The sequence below is a fragment of the Stomoxys calcitrans genome, chromosome 2 (genome assembly GCF_963082655.1).
Source record: "Stomoxys calcitrans chromosome 2, idStoCalc2.1, whole genome shotgun sequence".
NCBI lineage: Eukaryota > Metazoa > Arthropoda > Insecta > Diptera > Muscidae > Stomoxys > Stomoxys calcitrans.
The window spans coordinates 90,961,319-90,975,929 of record NC_081553.1 but is presented as its reverse complement, the minus strand read 5'-3'; the positions used below and the strand labels follow the sequence as shown (position 1 = coordinate 90,975,929).

Here is a 14,611-nt window from a genome sequence, read left to right as displayed (position 1 = left end):
ATTTACCGAACATGGCGATATGGGACTCAAATGAGAGGTATTTGAGAGTAGAGCAGGAAATATGATAGGAAAATGATGGCCACTATCGGGACCAAGTTCCTGGGGGTCAACCGCTTGCCCAAAACAACCCCCAAACAGGACTTATTTACTGGCCATGGCAATAGGGGGCTAAAATAAAAGGTATTTGAGTGTAGAATTAGAATATGATATCCAAATGTGGGACCAAGAGTTTGGCGGGGTCGCCCCGCATTATGGGGCTCAAACAAAGACATTTTGGAGTAGAACACGAATCCGATATGCAAAGGTGGGACCATGTATTTGGGGCACCCCCTTTTCTCAAACACACCCCAAAGAGTTCAATTTTACCGATCATGGCAATATGTGGCTCAAATGAAATGTATTTGAGATTAGAAAACGAATTTGATAGCCAAGTTTGGGGCCAAGGGTATGAGGGGCGCCTTATCCCATAAACTCCCCCTAAACCAATGAAGTAGGAATAGGCTTTATAATGTATTGATAACGTAAGGGGGCCCTCCACCCTCCACCGTTACCCTAAAAACACCACCCAAAATCAAAAGTGGACTGATAAGGACAATATGGGTATCAAATGAAAAATATGCGGGAGTAGATACCGAATCTGGCATACAAATTCAAGTCGACGTATAGGGGGTCACCCCACCCCCTCAAAGGGGACGGACCCTTCCCCTTATGCCAAAAACACACCCCAAAATCAAAAGTGGACCGATCGGGACAATATAGGTATCAAATGAAAGATATTGGAGAGTAGAATACGAATGTGGTATTCAAATTTGAGTCTAAGTACCCATCGGGCCGCCCCAACCCCAAACAGACATATTGGACGTTCATTTCAATATGAGGCTCAAATGAAAGGCATTCGGGAGTAGATTTCGAATCTGCCATAAATCAAATCGAAGTATAGGGAGTCATGCCACCCCCCCAAAAACGCCATTAGACCCATTATGACTATATGATACCTGGCTGAACCGATTTGCTTAACATTTTCATAGATTGTGTACGTTTGTCTGGAAGGATACATAGGCTATATAATGTTTCTTTGACAGAAATGTTCATTTGTATAGATATAAAGAATAGAATTTTATCGAAAATGTCTTTAGAAACCAACTTTCGGTCTTTGCTATCCTTCCCAAAAAAGAAAACCCAATGATTTCGTTTGCAGTCAAGTTTTTTTTTATTTATTATGGTTTGGTATTACTTCTGTCCAACTGACTGGTTGGCTGACCAGTCCATTGCATTGCATGATATTTCAATTAATTGACATTGCAATTATCACTTATTTTTGAGAAAAAAAAGAAAAAAACAAAACTAATCACCGGAAATGAAGTAGAGCGTTAGTGTTAAACTGTTTTTGGTATGTCTGTCTCACAGCATGGCAATAAGGCAAAACAACTAAACAGAAAATATGCAGATAATGACCTCGTTGAACATTATTAATTGAAATCAAATAGACATGGTAATGCAATAAAACTAAAAAAAAAAAATAGCAGAAAATACAATAATTATTAATAAAATACTAAATGTATTGCATAATTATTAATGAATTACTTGTTCTTGCTGGCATGTCATGCACTTGTGATAAGTGGACAAATTCAATTGAATACAATGTTGATTGGAGGTAGTAACAAAAGTCAACGAGGTATAGAATATTGAAGTGCGTTATGTGGGGTATTCAATCTAGTGGCTAGGTTAGGTTTAAGTGGCAGACTACCATCAGACTCACTTAGACGTTTTCGTCCATTGCGATACCACAGCAATAGAAGAAGGAAGATGCCTTCTAGTTCCTACCGTTAATCTACCCAGATCGCTTTAAAAAGCCCAACAACTTGCGACTGTTCACATCCGCTAAATCAGGCAGGTTCTCAACTAAATGAGAACCTAAAATGGAACTCCTTCTTTCTTTCAACACTAAAAATGTATTAGCCCTACGGACATCACTTTGTATTTTCATGCCCAGAACATCAAGAGCTTCTAATTGCTCCACATCTACACCATTGATAGACAAAGATGATCGTAATGGCTCAGCGAATCGTTTGTGTGACAACAAGCAGCACTGAGTCTTGCGTTCATTAAAATCTACTCGATTCATTCGACCCCACTCAGAAATGGCCAGCAAATCCTGGCGGAGTGAATCGTCCATAACCTGCCTCTTGTCCTCAATCTCTCGAAGACTCGGCCTATGGTCGAATGAGTACAAATGACAGAGATTACAATCATCCGCAAATGAGTAGATCGGGTTCGATTTCTGACCCAACAGATCCTTGATGAAAATAAGGAAAAGTGAAGGAGAAAGAACAGTGCCCTGGGGTACCCCTGCGGTCAATTAATGCTCATTGGATGAGAACCCATCTATAACGACTCGAATAGTGCGATCTCTGAGAAAGCTCGAAATAAATCGAACGAAGCCATTACCGACACCAAATGCGACAAGCTTTGATAGTAGTGCATCGTGCCAGACTCTATCAAATGCCTTGGAGATATCCAGAGTCACAACCTCACTCTCACCAAAGTGGTGGATTGAGCGACTCCAAGGTTCCGACAGAAGTGCCATGAGGTCGCCCGTAGAGTGATTTCTGCGGAACCCATACTGTTGGTCGTTAAGAATGCCATTAGACTCTAAATACCTCACAAGATGGAGATTAACCATGTTCTCCATAACTTTGGAGAGAGCGGAGCACATCGCAATTGGCCGATAATTCGCAGGGTTGTTTGCCTCACCCTTCTTGGGTATTGGCTGAACGTTCGCAACCTTCCAACCTTCCAACGCGACAGCAAGACTCCCGCACGGTAGGCAAGGTTGAAAAGTTTGCGTAATGGACGAGCGAGCGTCGAAGAATGCTTGCGTAAGATAAGTGTTGATATGCACAAATAAGCCATCCTTTGGATTGCGTGTTGAACAGTAGGTGGACTATCGAAGCGTTATTCACCACACCACAACACCATATAGTATTATGGGTCTGACAATTGCAGTAGATATCCAATGCATGATACGCGGTCTAAGCCCCAACTTTTGCCAATGGCTCTCTTGCAGGTATATAGGGCAAGAGTGCCCTTTCTTGCACTTTGCAAAATGTTGGATTTGAAGGTCAAATTCTTGTCCAGCATACCACCCAGGTATTTTGCGTTTTCTGTAAATGGAACATGCGCTCCTCCCAAAGAGATGGGTGCCAGTGTAGGCAACTTGCATCTCCTGCTAAAAAGTATACTTCTGTCTTGCACGGATTTATACTCAGACTACTTTCGGTAGTTCACTTTGCTGTTGCACGTAGAGCTTCCTGAAGTATATCTCTTAGAGTGCTGGGAAACTTTCCCCTAAACGCAATTGCCACGTCATCAGCATACGCGACCACTTTTACACTTTTTTCCTCCAGAGACAATCATATATTGGTAATGGCTATATTCAAAAATAGAGGAGACAGTACACCTCCTTAAGGTGTTGCTCTGCTAACCCATCTTTTTAGGTTAGTAATAAACTTTCTTACGGTAGAGTTGAAGCCCAGAAACTCCAACTCCTGACGTTGATTTTACATTATTGAAAGCTCCTTCAATGTCAAGAAATGCTGTGTATATTTCTTGACAGCGAGAGAACCCTCTATGTAGCCGACTAGGTCGTGAAGGGCGGTTTCAGTGGATTTGCCTTGTTGCTACTGCGACAGGCCATCTCCAGGGATCTTTGCCCTAAGACATGTTTCTATCAACCTCTCAAGAGTCTACAGCATAAAGGATGACAAAAAAACTTTCACCATCATGGGGTCTTCCTGTTTTCGGAATGAAAATGACTTTTGTGTCCCTACATTCCACAGGTGTATACGACATGCTGATGCAATCAGAGGAGATCTCCCTAAGCCATGGAGCCGGTCTGTTGGACAAAGCTTGAAATTCAACCGGTGATACATCATCAGGGCCTGGCGACTTAAAGAAGTCGAAACTTTTTATCGCCCAAAGGATTTTCGGCTCAGACACAATTTCCTAAAAAAACTCCGATGAATGCATACCAGTGACAACCTCTTATAGAGCCACTTTGTTCGTTGGAGAGTTTCCTGGGATGTGTGTGTGTCAACGAGTAATTCTAGTGTTTCCTCACTAGACATTGTCCATGCGTTCTCTGACTTCTGAATACATCCCACCGTAATAGGTCTCAATTATAGGATCCTTCTTAGCCTAGAGGTCCCAGATGTATCCTCCACGGAGCTGTAGAATTCCACCCTGGATTTGTTCTGAGCTTTTCTCAGCTTGCCCTTGTATTTTCTTAGCTCAGCCTAATAGACGTCCCAATTGTTTGGCGCCCTAGTGGCTTCCGCTATTTTGAAGGTTTTTCTGCAGTCCTTCCTTAGATTCACCAGTTCTGGGGTCCACCACGGCGGTCGCTGTTTGCCCCTAGGCTTGACACTTGGACATACACACTAGGACATACTGACACGAGCGAGTCATTCGAGGCCTTCGTGATCCGCTTGACCATTATGTCTATGTCCTCCTCAGTTGCCTCTTCCTTTTCTGGTCTAGAAGGGATAGACGTGCAGAATTTGTGCCGAAATGTCTTCTCATCTGCCTTTCTTCTGTTTAGCCGAGGGACCACTTCTGCAGTATTTTCTCCAAGGCTGAAATAAATACAATGATTATCAGAGAAGCTGTGGTCATTCAACCCTTGCTTTTCGCATGTTCTTGCGCTTATAAAATTCGGTTCATGCCCTTTATTCTGGTGGTTGCATTTGTTACAACTGGGTCAATGTGTTTACAAGCCAACCTTCCAGGGACGATTCATATTCGTTGGGTTTGTTTTTGGGATCAACGGATCCCTAATTGCTTTGTCTCAAATTTAAATCTCGGATTTTTATTTGTTTACAATTTCTTTTCGTTTGAGTCCCATATTGCTGGAATCGATCAATATGCACGTTCGGAGAGATTTTTGTACCCCGAATTTACACCGAATGTACCCCGAATATTTCATCGGTTTACTCTTTTTCGGATATATTTGGGCGAATATTAAGATTTTTTATGAGATGAGTGAACTGATGGAAGCATATGTTTGTTGTCTGCCTTTTGAAAACCACATTTGTGGAACTGGGGGAACCACCCCCAGGACCGCCCCGAGCGGGCACGGTGATCGATTTACATAATATGGGACTCAAATGAAAGGTAATCGGGAGTAGAGTACGAATCTGAGAAAAAAATGGGCTTAAGTGACTAGTAGCACTGTTGCAACCCCAAAATACCGAGGGTGACAGCTGTAGCCCATCAGAACTATAATATGCAAGTCAAAACAAAGGCGTAAACTAAAAATTCCAATAAAATTTGAATTCTCATAAAAAAAATGTCAAATAGAATTTGATTTGAAAACAAAGTGTTGACAAAAAACAAATTTTGCTAAATTGAAACAAAGTTTTCTTGGAAATATGGGGCATTTAAAACAAAAGCAATTGTGGTTTATAAACAAACAACAAAAATTGTAAAAATTCAGAATAAACCTCAAATTAAAAAACATTTAATGCATCGATGATTCACCATACAGGCAAACAACAAATAATGAAATCCAAAAAAACTCCCAGCAGCCAATGTTAATTAAACCTATGAAGAAAAAATATATACAAAAAATAAATAAGAACGGAGATTGTGGTTTCTTGCAGAAACTGGCTATTAATAAATCATAAAAAAGGCAATAGCATTCCGCAGAAAATGAAAAAACGAGCCGGGAGAAAAAAAAACCCCAAACCCAAACAGACCATAATCTTAATTCGCCAACAAATAACAAATGTGACCAGAGAACAGCGCAAAAAAGAAAAAACTTGATCTCCATAACGCAGGGCAGGCAATCAGTCTGTCCGTCAGGAGGCAGCATTCACTACTTACAACGATACGGGGCGGCGAGTGAGACTTGAGGTTGATTGAAACCAGCAGAAAACAGCATCGCAGCATTCATACAAAATATAAATGTGAAGTAAAAATGTTTAAATCTGCCCGGCCTGCCTTTTGATAACAACTTTGCTTGTCTCCAATCAAAAAAGTGCAAATTGAAAAAAATGCCCACAGAAAACGCTTAACATACTAACTGCTATACTATCGAGCGTCGTCGTCGTCAACGTTGTCGTTGTTGTAGCCAGAGTCGGTAAAATATCCATCATCATAAATGTTCGCCCCACTTAAAATCGAATGACTGAATTCGTTTTTATTTTCAAGAGAGGGGGGGAAAAGAGCCCAGGCGCTGAGGTTTTCTGAAAAAGACAAACATACCGATAGCAACTATAACAACAGATTGTTTTAAATATGCCGCTTTTTTCGCCAATTCCTTCAATGACTGTATTTATCGCCAAACTGCAAGGGAAATTGAATAAACAGAATATCCATATTGACGTAATAACCGACAACATAAACGACCATTGTTTGCTGCATATTCCCCTTTATGGATCCATCATTTTGCTCGCATGTCTAGCGTATAGTGCAGCGTATAACAATTCTGGCTGTCAACTTGGCCAAAGGCAATTTCAATTTTGTCCCAGTCAAACATCGAAACTCACCAAGCGGTCTTTTTATCACACAGAGGGCTATGGAGATATGCAACCCACAGACATGGTTACTGGCATAGACTGGAATAATGTTTAATAATTTTTTTAATAAACACAACAACTGTGACAACGACAATTTAATAACTCCCGTTAGCAGAGGCATATTTTTGGCAAAAACAGTGAGGCTCAAAAGAATGAATAGGACGACTATGCAATAGAAAAAAAGATTCGCAAAAACCTGATTTTTCAAGGAAAATTGAGTAGAAATTTGTCAAAAATTTTTGTTATACGCAGAAAAAAAATGTCACGAAAATTTTTTCAATTAAAAATTTAATTGAAAATTAAAATGTTTTCAATGAAAATATTAATTGAGTCAATAATGTTTTTAATTGAATCCGCCTTCTTTCAATTACGATCGTGATTTAAATTTAGGCATTTTTCAATTAAAAAATTCATTAATTCAATTATTTTTTTAATTGAATCTGAACTTTTTTCAATTAAAATTGGTGATTAACATATTTGTTTTTTAATTGAAGCTGCACTGTTTTTCAATTTCGATAGTGATTGTCATTTGTCATTTTCAATTAAAAAATTAATTGCTTCAATAATTTTTTTTAATTGAATCGGCACTGTTTTTCAATTTCGATAATGATTGAAATTTTTATCATTTTCATTTAAAAAATTAATTGATTCAACAATTTGTTTAATAAACAAATTCATTGAAAACATCATTGAATTCATTGAAAACATCTCATTTTATAGAGGGAAGCCAGATGATTTTATTGAATTGGCAAACGAATCGATTGACACAAAGAACAAATTTTAGTGGTCTAAGCACAAAGAACTTTTAATCATTTTTAATGGATTAAGAAACTATTTTAGATCCAACAGTATTGTTATATCTGTCCGTTTTTGAAATAGTCTAGCCCCATCAAAATTTTGATTAAAACTCTTTAAAAAACTTATTGATTAAAAAATTTAATGAATCAATTAATTTTTTAATTGAAAATGACAAAATTTTCCATTACGACATTACGACTGTGATTGAAAAAATTTTTTTATTAAATTAAAAAAATTAATTGAATGAATTTTTTAATTGAAAATTGCAAAAACTTCAATCACGACTGTAATTGAAAAATAGCAAAAAGGCGTCAAGTTCGGCCGGTCCAAACTTTCGATACCCAATACATGTAGACCACCTTTCGTCATAATACGGTGAAAAAATGCATAATTTATGCCCCCATAACAGCTTCATCGAAATATGGTCCGATTTAAACCAAATTCGACACGGATATTGAGAGGTCTAGAATTTGTAGAACAAAATATTAGTTGTTATGGTAGCCATATCCAAATATAGACCGATGTCAATCATATACGACACGGATGTCGAAAAGGTCACTGTTTCAAATTTCAGCGAAATCGGATTACAAATGTGCCTTTTGTGGGGCCAAGACTTAAAATCGAGAGATCGGTCTCTACGGCAGCTATATCCAAATCTGGACGGATCTGGGCCAAATTGCTGAGGGATGTCGAAGGGCCAAACACAACTCAATGTTCCAAATTCTGGCGACATCGGACAATAAATGGGTCTTTTATGGACCCAAAACCCTAAATCGAAAGATCGGTCTATATTGCAGCTATATCCAAATCTGAACCTATCCGGCCCAAATTGCAGAGGGATGTCGAAGAGCCGAAAATAATTTCGCCGAAATCGGATAATAAATGCGCCTTTTATGGGGCAAAAACCTTAAATCTAGAGATCGGTCTATATTGCAGCTTTATCCAAATCTGGACCGATCTGAGCTAAATTGAAGAAAAATGTTGAAGGGCCTAACACAATTCACAGTAAATGTGGCTTTTCTGGGTCCAAGACTTTAGTTCGAGAAATAGGTCTATATGGCAACCAAGGCAAAATGTGGTGTGCTAAATGCATTAGGCAAACTACAGTGATTGTATTTTCGTCCTTACCAACGGTCTCTTCGGACTTTTTTACCACTAAAAGATTACTCGTCCCTACTCAAGAATTAGTGAGCAATGCAATGGTAGAAGCATGGCATCCAAGCGAAATGTTGGGTCCTATTAGCAAACTTTTCTTTGAGCGCAGTAAGAATAAATTAAACGCCAACATCTCATCTGGAAACGACAACTTAGCATCTGCCAGCCACATAAAGCCGAAACTTGTTACCCAAGCAATCTTGGATTGTGAGTGGAATAACCTTCCAAAATGAGAAGGCCAGAGCGGGGTCAGTGGCGAGATGGGAGTCAGCAGATGATTGCTAAGGCGCTTCTAGATTGACATCGACCGGAGGAAGACGAAGAAATTGCTGGCGTTCAATAAGAGTTCACTAAAGACATAGACAGGGGTCACAACCGGACACTGTGCCATAGGCCGCATGGCGGCTCGCATGAAAATGGCGCATAAAAGCTTCTGCAGGAGTTGTCTTGATGAGGAGTAGACTGTCGATCACTTGCTCTGCTCATGTCCCGGTCTACAGGAATACAGTCTCTCCTTTTGGAGGTGTGGTTCTTCTGAGATCTAGGTAATCTTGCGAACGTACCTCGGGATGTCTCCGGAGATTTGTGAAAGGAATGGAATGGATAGGGATAGGCGTTCCATTCTCCGCTCTGGTTCTCCATTCTTAGGGTTTCTTTTATTCGTGTATAACCTCTGTATAGAGTCCGAGGTCTCACATCTTCTTTTTCTTCTCTCTCTTTCCACAGTATGAGAATGGGCCAAACTGGCCTCCAATTGAACTCACCTATGGTGAACAATCATAGAACAAAATTCCCTATTTTACTCCTTCCACACAATACCCAGATATTTTGCGCTTTCCTTAAGTAGAACTTTCTTTTTACCCAAGTAAACTGTTTCGTAGATGCGCTAGCGGGTATCTGAAGTTAAGAACAAGTTTTACCCAATCTTCTGCATGAATACAAATGGCTTTGTGTTTGTTTGTTTGTGAGTATGTAAATTTGTTTGTTGCTTATAGACATAAAAACGGCTGAACCGATTTTCGTGAAGTTTTCACGGAATGTAAGGAATGGCCTGGAACGAATCATTTTTTTGATATTGGTAGGGGGTGGGACCTTCCCCCATATCCCAAAAGCACGACCCTTAACCAAAAGTGGACCGATCGGTATAATTTGGGCCTTCAATGAAAGGTATTAGGGTCCAAGCATCTAGGACTCCCTAGAACCGTCCCAAAAGTACCGCTGAAAACCAAAGTAAACCGATCGGGTTAATATGGTACCCAAATGAAAGGTATTCGGGTGTAGAATACAAATATAATACTAAAAGTTGAGTACAAGGACCTAGAGTTCCGTTCCCAGGCCAAAACTGTCCCCAAAAATAGCGCCAAAAATCAAAAATGGACCGATCAGGATAAAAACGGACTCTAATGAAAAAACTTCGAGAGTAGTGTACGAAAATGATTATGAAATATTATAAATTAGGTGCAATTACCAAGGGGCCGCCCCAAGTCCACAACACCCCAAATGGGCATTTTAGACAAGTATGACGACGGTAGTCGTCGTCGTCGTTGTAGCCACATATTCATGTGGAGGTGGCAACACTCGTCAAGCTCCCGTAGGTGAGCCAGCTCGTTCCGGTTCAAAGGACCGATCGTCGCCAGAACAGGGTGGCCATTGGTTATTTAAAGGCGCCAATAACTCGCCTTGTCATATCGAGCATCATAGGCACTCAGTATTTGTGCAAGAGCCGGTGCCACGCGAGACTCTCCGCTCGATACCGCTGATTGTCCGTGACTTCAGTTACAGCTACTCCGTATGGAGCATTCCATTATCCGCAACGTGTGGACGCGTCCGGTAGCTCGCATCTAAGCTTCTCGTGATAGCAATGAATAGCACACAGATGGGAAGTCAATGTTTCAGCATATGAGGTGCTCTCAGCTATCCCGTGCCGGGTATGCAACTGCCCTCCGATGACGCCGAGGCCACCCAGGGAGCTACGTTCACTGAGGAGATAGGCTACCAGAAATGGGTTGAATACCAACCCAAGGAAGAGGGAGCTGTGCACTTCACTCGCAGATTCAAGATACCGGAGTACAGACCTTGGACGTCCTCGATTCGAAGCTATCCTGGAAAAAGAATACGGATGAAATGAGCCATAAGGCGTTGTGCGCCTTTTGCTCCTGCCGGAAAATGTTTGGTAAAGAGTAGGGGTGGTCCCCAAGATGATTTATTGGATTATACGGCCATTGTGAGACTATTACTGACCTATGAGGCACTGGTATGGTAGTGGGTATAAGAACTTGTACGAGGGAGTTCGAAAAGGTCCTGAGAATCGCATGAATCGGAGTCACAGGGGCACTGAGATCCGCATAGCAGGCAGGTTTGGAGGTTATGCTGGATATACAGCCCATATTCAGAACTGCACCACCAAGATCGCATTTAGGCTGAAGGAGTGCGGCATGTTGAATTAGGACAGGTGCGGCCACAGTTCCATTCTGCATGCTATTGATGCGTAGGGTAGATTAAGGAGGAGGTGGAGGAGGCCACCGTAGCGTAGAGGTTAGCATGTCCGCTAATGACGCCGAACGTTTGGGTTCGAATACTGGCAAGAACATCAGAAAAATTTTCAATGGTGGTTATTCCCCCCAATGCTATAGACATTTGTTAAAATGTCTCCCCAAAGAGGTGTCGCATTGCGACACGTCGAGACCGCTTATCTTAAAATTTGAATCGAACTGCACTCAGTGATATGTGAGAAGTTTGCCCCAGTTCCTTAGTGGAATGTTCATGGGCAAATTTGCATTTGCAGACTAAGGAGGATCTTCGACTACCTGGCACCGGTAACGATTTGGATTAGGACATGCAGGATTCATTTTCCCGGTAGGGTTAAATAGAGGGCCAATGTTGGGTTTTGAGGGGGATCAGACCGCTGTCTTCACTGATGCCTCCAAGATGGCGTAAGGGACTGGATTATTAGACTAATCTAACGCACAAAACAATGGCATGTCTTGGAGACTACCGTACGAGTTTACGGTTTTTCAGGCAAGGTCTGTGCCATTGCAGTACACATTACAAACACAAGTAAAATTGTGTTAGGGGATCTACCGCCCTCAAAACTCAGGATTTAGTTCGACAGTATGGCGTCGCTCAAGGCTTTGGGTTCGAAAACGGTGAGGCCGAGGTATGTGCCAAATTGTTTAGAGTCCCTGCATAGGCTCCAAGTCCAAGATGTAATGCTGATTTAGGTTCCCGGACATGAAGCGATTCCAGGGAATGAAGGGGCGGACGCTTATGTCAGGAGGGGTTCGTCTGCGCTGGGCGAAGTTATCGGTTTTGCCTTCGTATCATTAGTCGAAATACTCCACATAGTATATGAGATGGCCAGAGCGGGATCGGTGGCGAGATGGAACTCAGCGGATGGCTGCTGGACCTCTAAGGCGCTCTAGACTGCCATCGACTAGAGGAGTACGTAGGAATTGCTGGCGTACGATAAGAGTTCGCTGAGGATTTTATGGGACTAAAAAAAAAGTTATTGAAAGACTCCCGATGTTCCGAAGCAGAGCATTTTCGACGGTTATCCATGAACTTCATCATTCCTTTCCAAAACTTCTTTTCAAACTCACTGTCCAGGGCGCCATTTTCAAAGTAAAAATTCAATTAAGTCTGCAGCCAGTTAAGGAGAACAACTACGACAATAACAAAAACAAGAACACCCCAGCTACTCGTTGAACTCACTTACAAGTGGCAAAAACATGAATTTTTCATTAGTTAATTTAAATGTTCCGTTTTGGTATTCAGAAAAATTGAATCGTTTTGGAGTTTTTTTTTTTCAATTTGCGTGAGCTGAACAAAAATAAAACAAAACTAAAAGAGAGACATATCATACAAAAAAAAAAAAAAGCAAAGCATACAGCATAAAGTGAAAACTGGAATTGGTTCGAGTTGGATAATAATGACCAACATGACAACCATATCAATATGCCAATAATGGAATTGACACAAAAAAGTCATTGGATATCCAGACAAATGGACAACAACTAAAACGGCGACTAATAAATGACGATTTTAAATGACAGTTGAATCAATCAAAATTTATTTTGGCATCAAGTGTTCAGTAACATGACATACTCATAATTTTTGAATTAATTTTGCGTAAAGCTGTATTTTGTCTCGACAATTTGTAAATGTCTGGAATTAATTGTAGATCTTTCTAGGACAGGGAGATGTTGAAATATTGGCATTTATTTTACACCATGTTACAAAATGACAAGTCTTTAAAGTATTACTAGAAAAGAAGGTTAAAAAATAATAAAAAAAAATTCTCTTTACAATGAAGTTTCAAGGTATTACCCAATTTGTTGGGTATTTGCAGTATTTTTTAAAATACACTACAATATTATTTTAATAAATATGATTTAGTATTAAACCAAAAAAAGCTTCCAAAAATTTAATAAAATTCTCTTCTATTTCAGGTACGTGCAAAATATCTTAGAAGAAATCAATGTTGTAGACAGTAAGTTATATATATGAAGGATTATTTTCATTACAAAAGCCTAAAACCATATCACACGAACCATTAGGCTCTCATTCTATTCTTCAGCCATCCAAAATGTTAACATAACTAAAAGCGTACTAGATTCGGCTGGGCCGAATCTTGGGAACCCACCACCATGGATTCTGCTAAAATATGGGAGCTATATCTAGTTATAGACCGATTTGGACCATACATGGCACAGTTGTTGAGACTCATAACAGAACACTGTGTGAGCGAATTGAGATGTACAGGAGACAAAATGAAGTCCGCAAATTCTACCAAAGAATTAAACATCAAACCTATGGCTTTGGTGCAGGCACATCCTCCTGCAGAGACAAAGAAGGAAAACTGGTACCTGACACAGTTAGCATGCTGAGGATATGGAAAGAACATTTTAACCAAACTGCTAGTATTCGACGTTGGTGACGAAGAGGATACAGAACCAATCAATGATGATGGTATAGAATGTTTACCTCCAATCGGCCAAGAACCTGATATAGCTTCCATATAAACCGATCTCCCGATTTGGCTTCTTGAACCCCTGTCCGATTTGGCTGAAATTTTGATTGTAGTGTTCTGTTATGAGTTTCAACAACTTTGCGAAGTACGGTCCGAATCGGTCAAGAACCTTATATAGCTCCCATATAAACCGATCTCCCGTTTTGATTTCTTGAGTCCTTAGGAGCCGTAATTTTTGTTCGATTTGGCTGAAATTTTGCATGGGGCGTTCCGTTACGACTTCCAATAACTGTGCCAAATAAGTCTATAACCAATCAGTCTATAACCTTATATGGCTCCCATGTAAACCGGTCTCTCGATCATCCTTCTTCGGTTCTAGAGGCTTAAATTTTTGCTAGTTTGAAAGAAGTTTGGAATGTAGAATAAAATCATGCCTTTTAACTGTATTTACTTTGTATAAATTTTTAGCAGAATCCATGGTGGTGGGTTCCCAAAATCGGCCCGGCCGAGCTTAGCACGGTTTTACTTGTTCAGATTACGTTCGTAGTTTCTATGGTTCAACTTACTACAACCAATAAGGGCACATTTTCTTCAACATTTAATGAAAACCTATTAAAAAGACTATGGATCAAATTTCCTCTAAAAATTTTGCAGTACTTTCTGACGAAAAAAAAGCCATAATGTTACCTATAATCCCAAAGTAAACCCCAAAAGTCATCATTTTAAAATTATAGCTGGCATTAAAAGCACATCATAAATTTCATAATTAAAAATAAAAGTCTCATTTAAATCCAGCAGCACTTAAACGAAAACGAAATAAATGAATAAATTCATTAAAATCTTCCAAAAACAAGAAACCAAGTTCATATTATCTTCAATGACAAGAGTTGAAAAAAAAACCACAAATGGCCAATCGCTCGAACTGAAGAACCGATGCAGGGACATACTGCAACGTGTGCAACTCTTATGAGGCATCTCGCAATTGTCCATGGTGCAGCAGTTTGAATACAGTCGAAACCGGATAAGTGAAACCCTAAAAATACTACGATTTAGTTTCACTTATCAGAAATTTTCGGATAAGTGAAATTAATTTGCAGTTAAGCGATATAAG

At 40.0% G+C, this 14,611-nt stretch overlaps 1 protein-coding gene across 10 annotated transcripts in view; it reads left to right on the top strand.

Annotated features, from left to right (window-relative positions):
- The window catches only part of LOC106086408 (serine-rich adhesin for platelets), a 378,389-nt gene that overhangs the window by 72,052 nt on the left and 291,726 nt on the right, over window positions 1-14,611 (top strand). Inside the window, exon 2 of one of the 10 annotated variants that reach the window (XM_059364026.1) lies at window positions 12,980-13,020. The exons of the other annotated variants lie outside the window; for them this stretch is intronic. The gene's annotated coding sequence lies outside the window, so the exon portion shown is untranslated. The remainder of the gene's footprint in view (window positions 1-12,979; window positions 13,021-14,611) is intronic. 10 annotated transcript variants of the gene reach the window in all.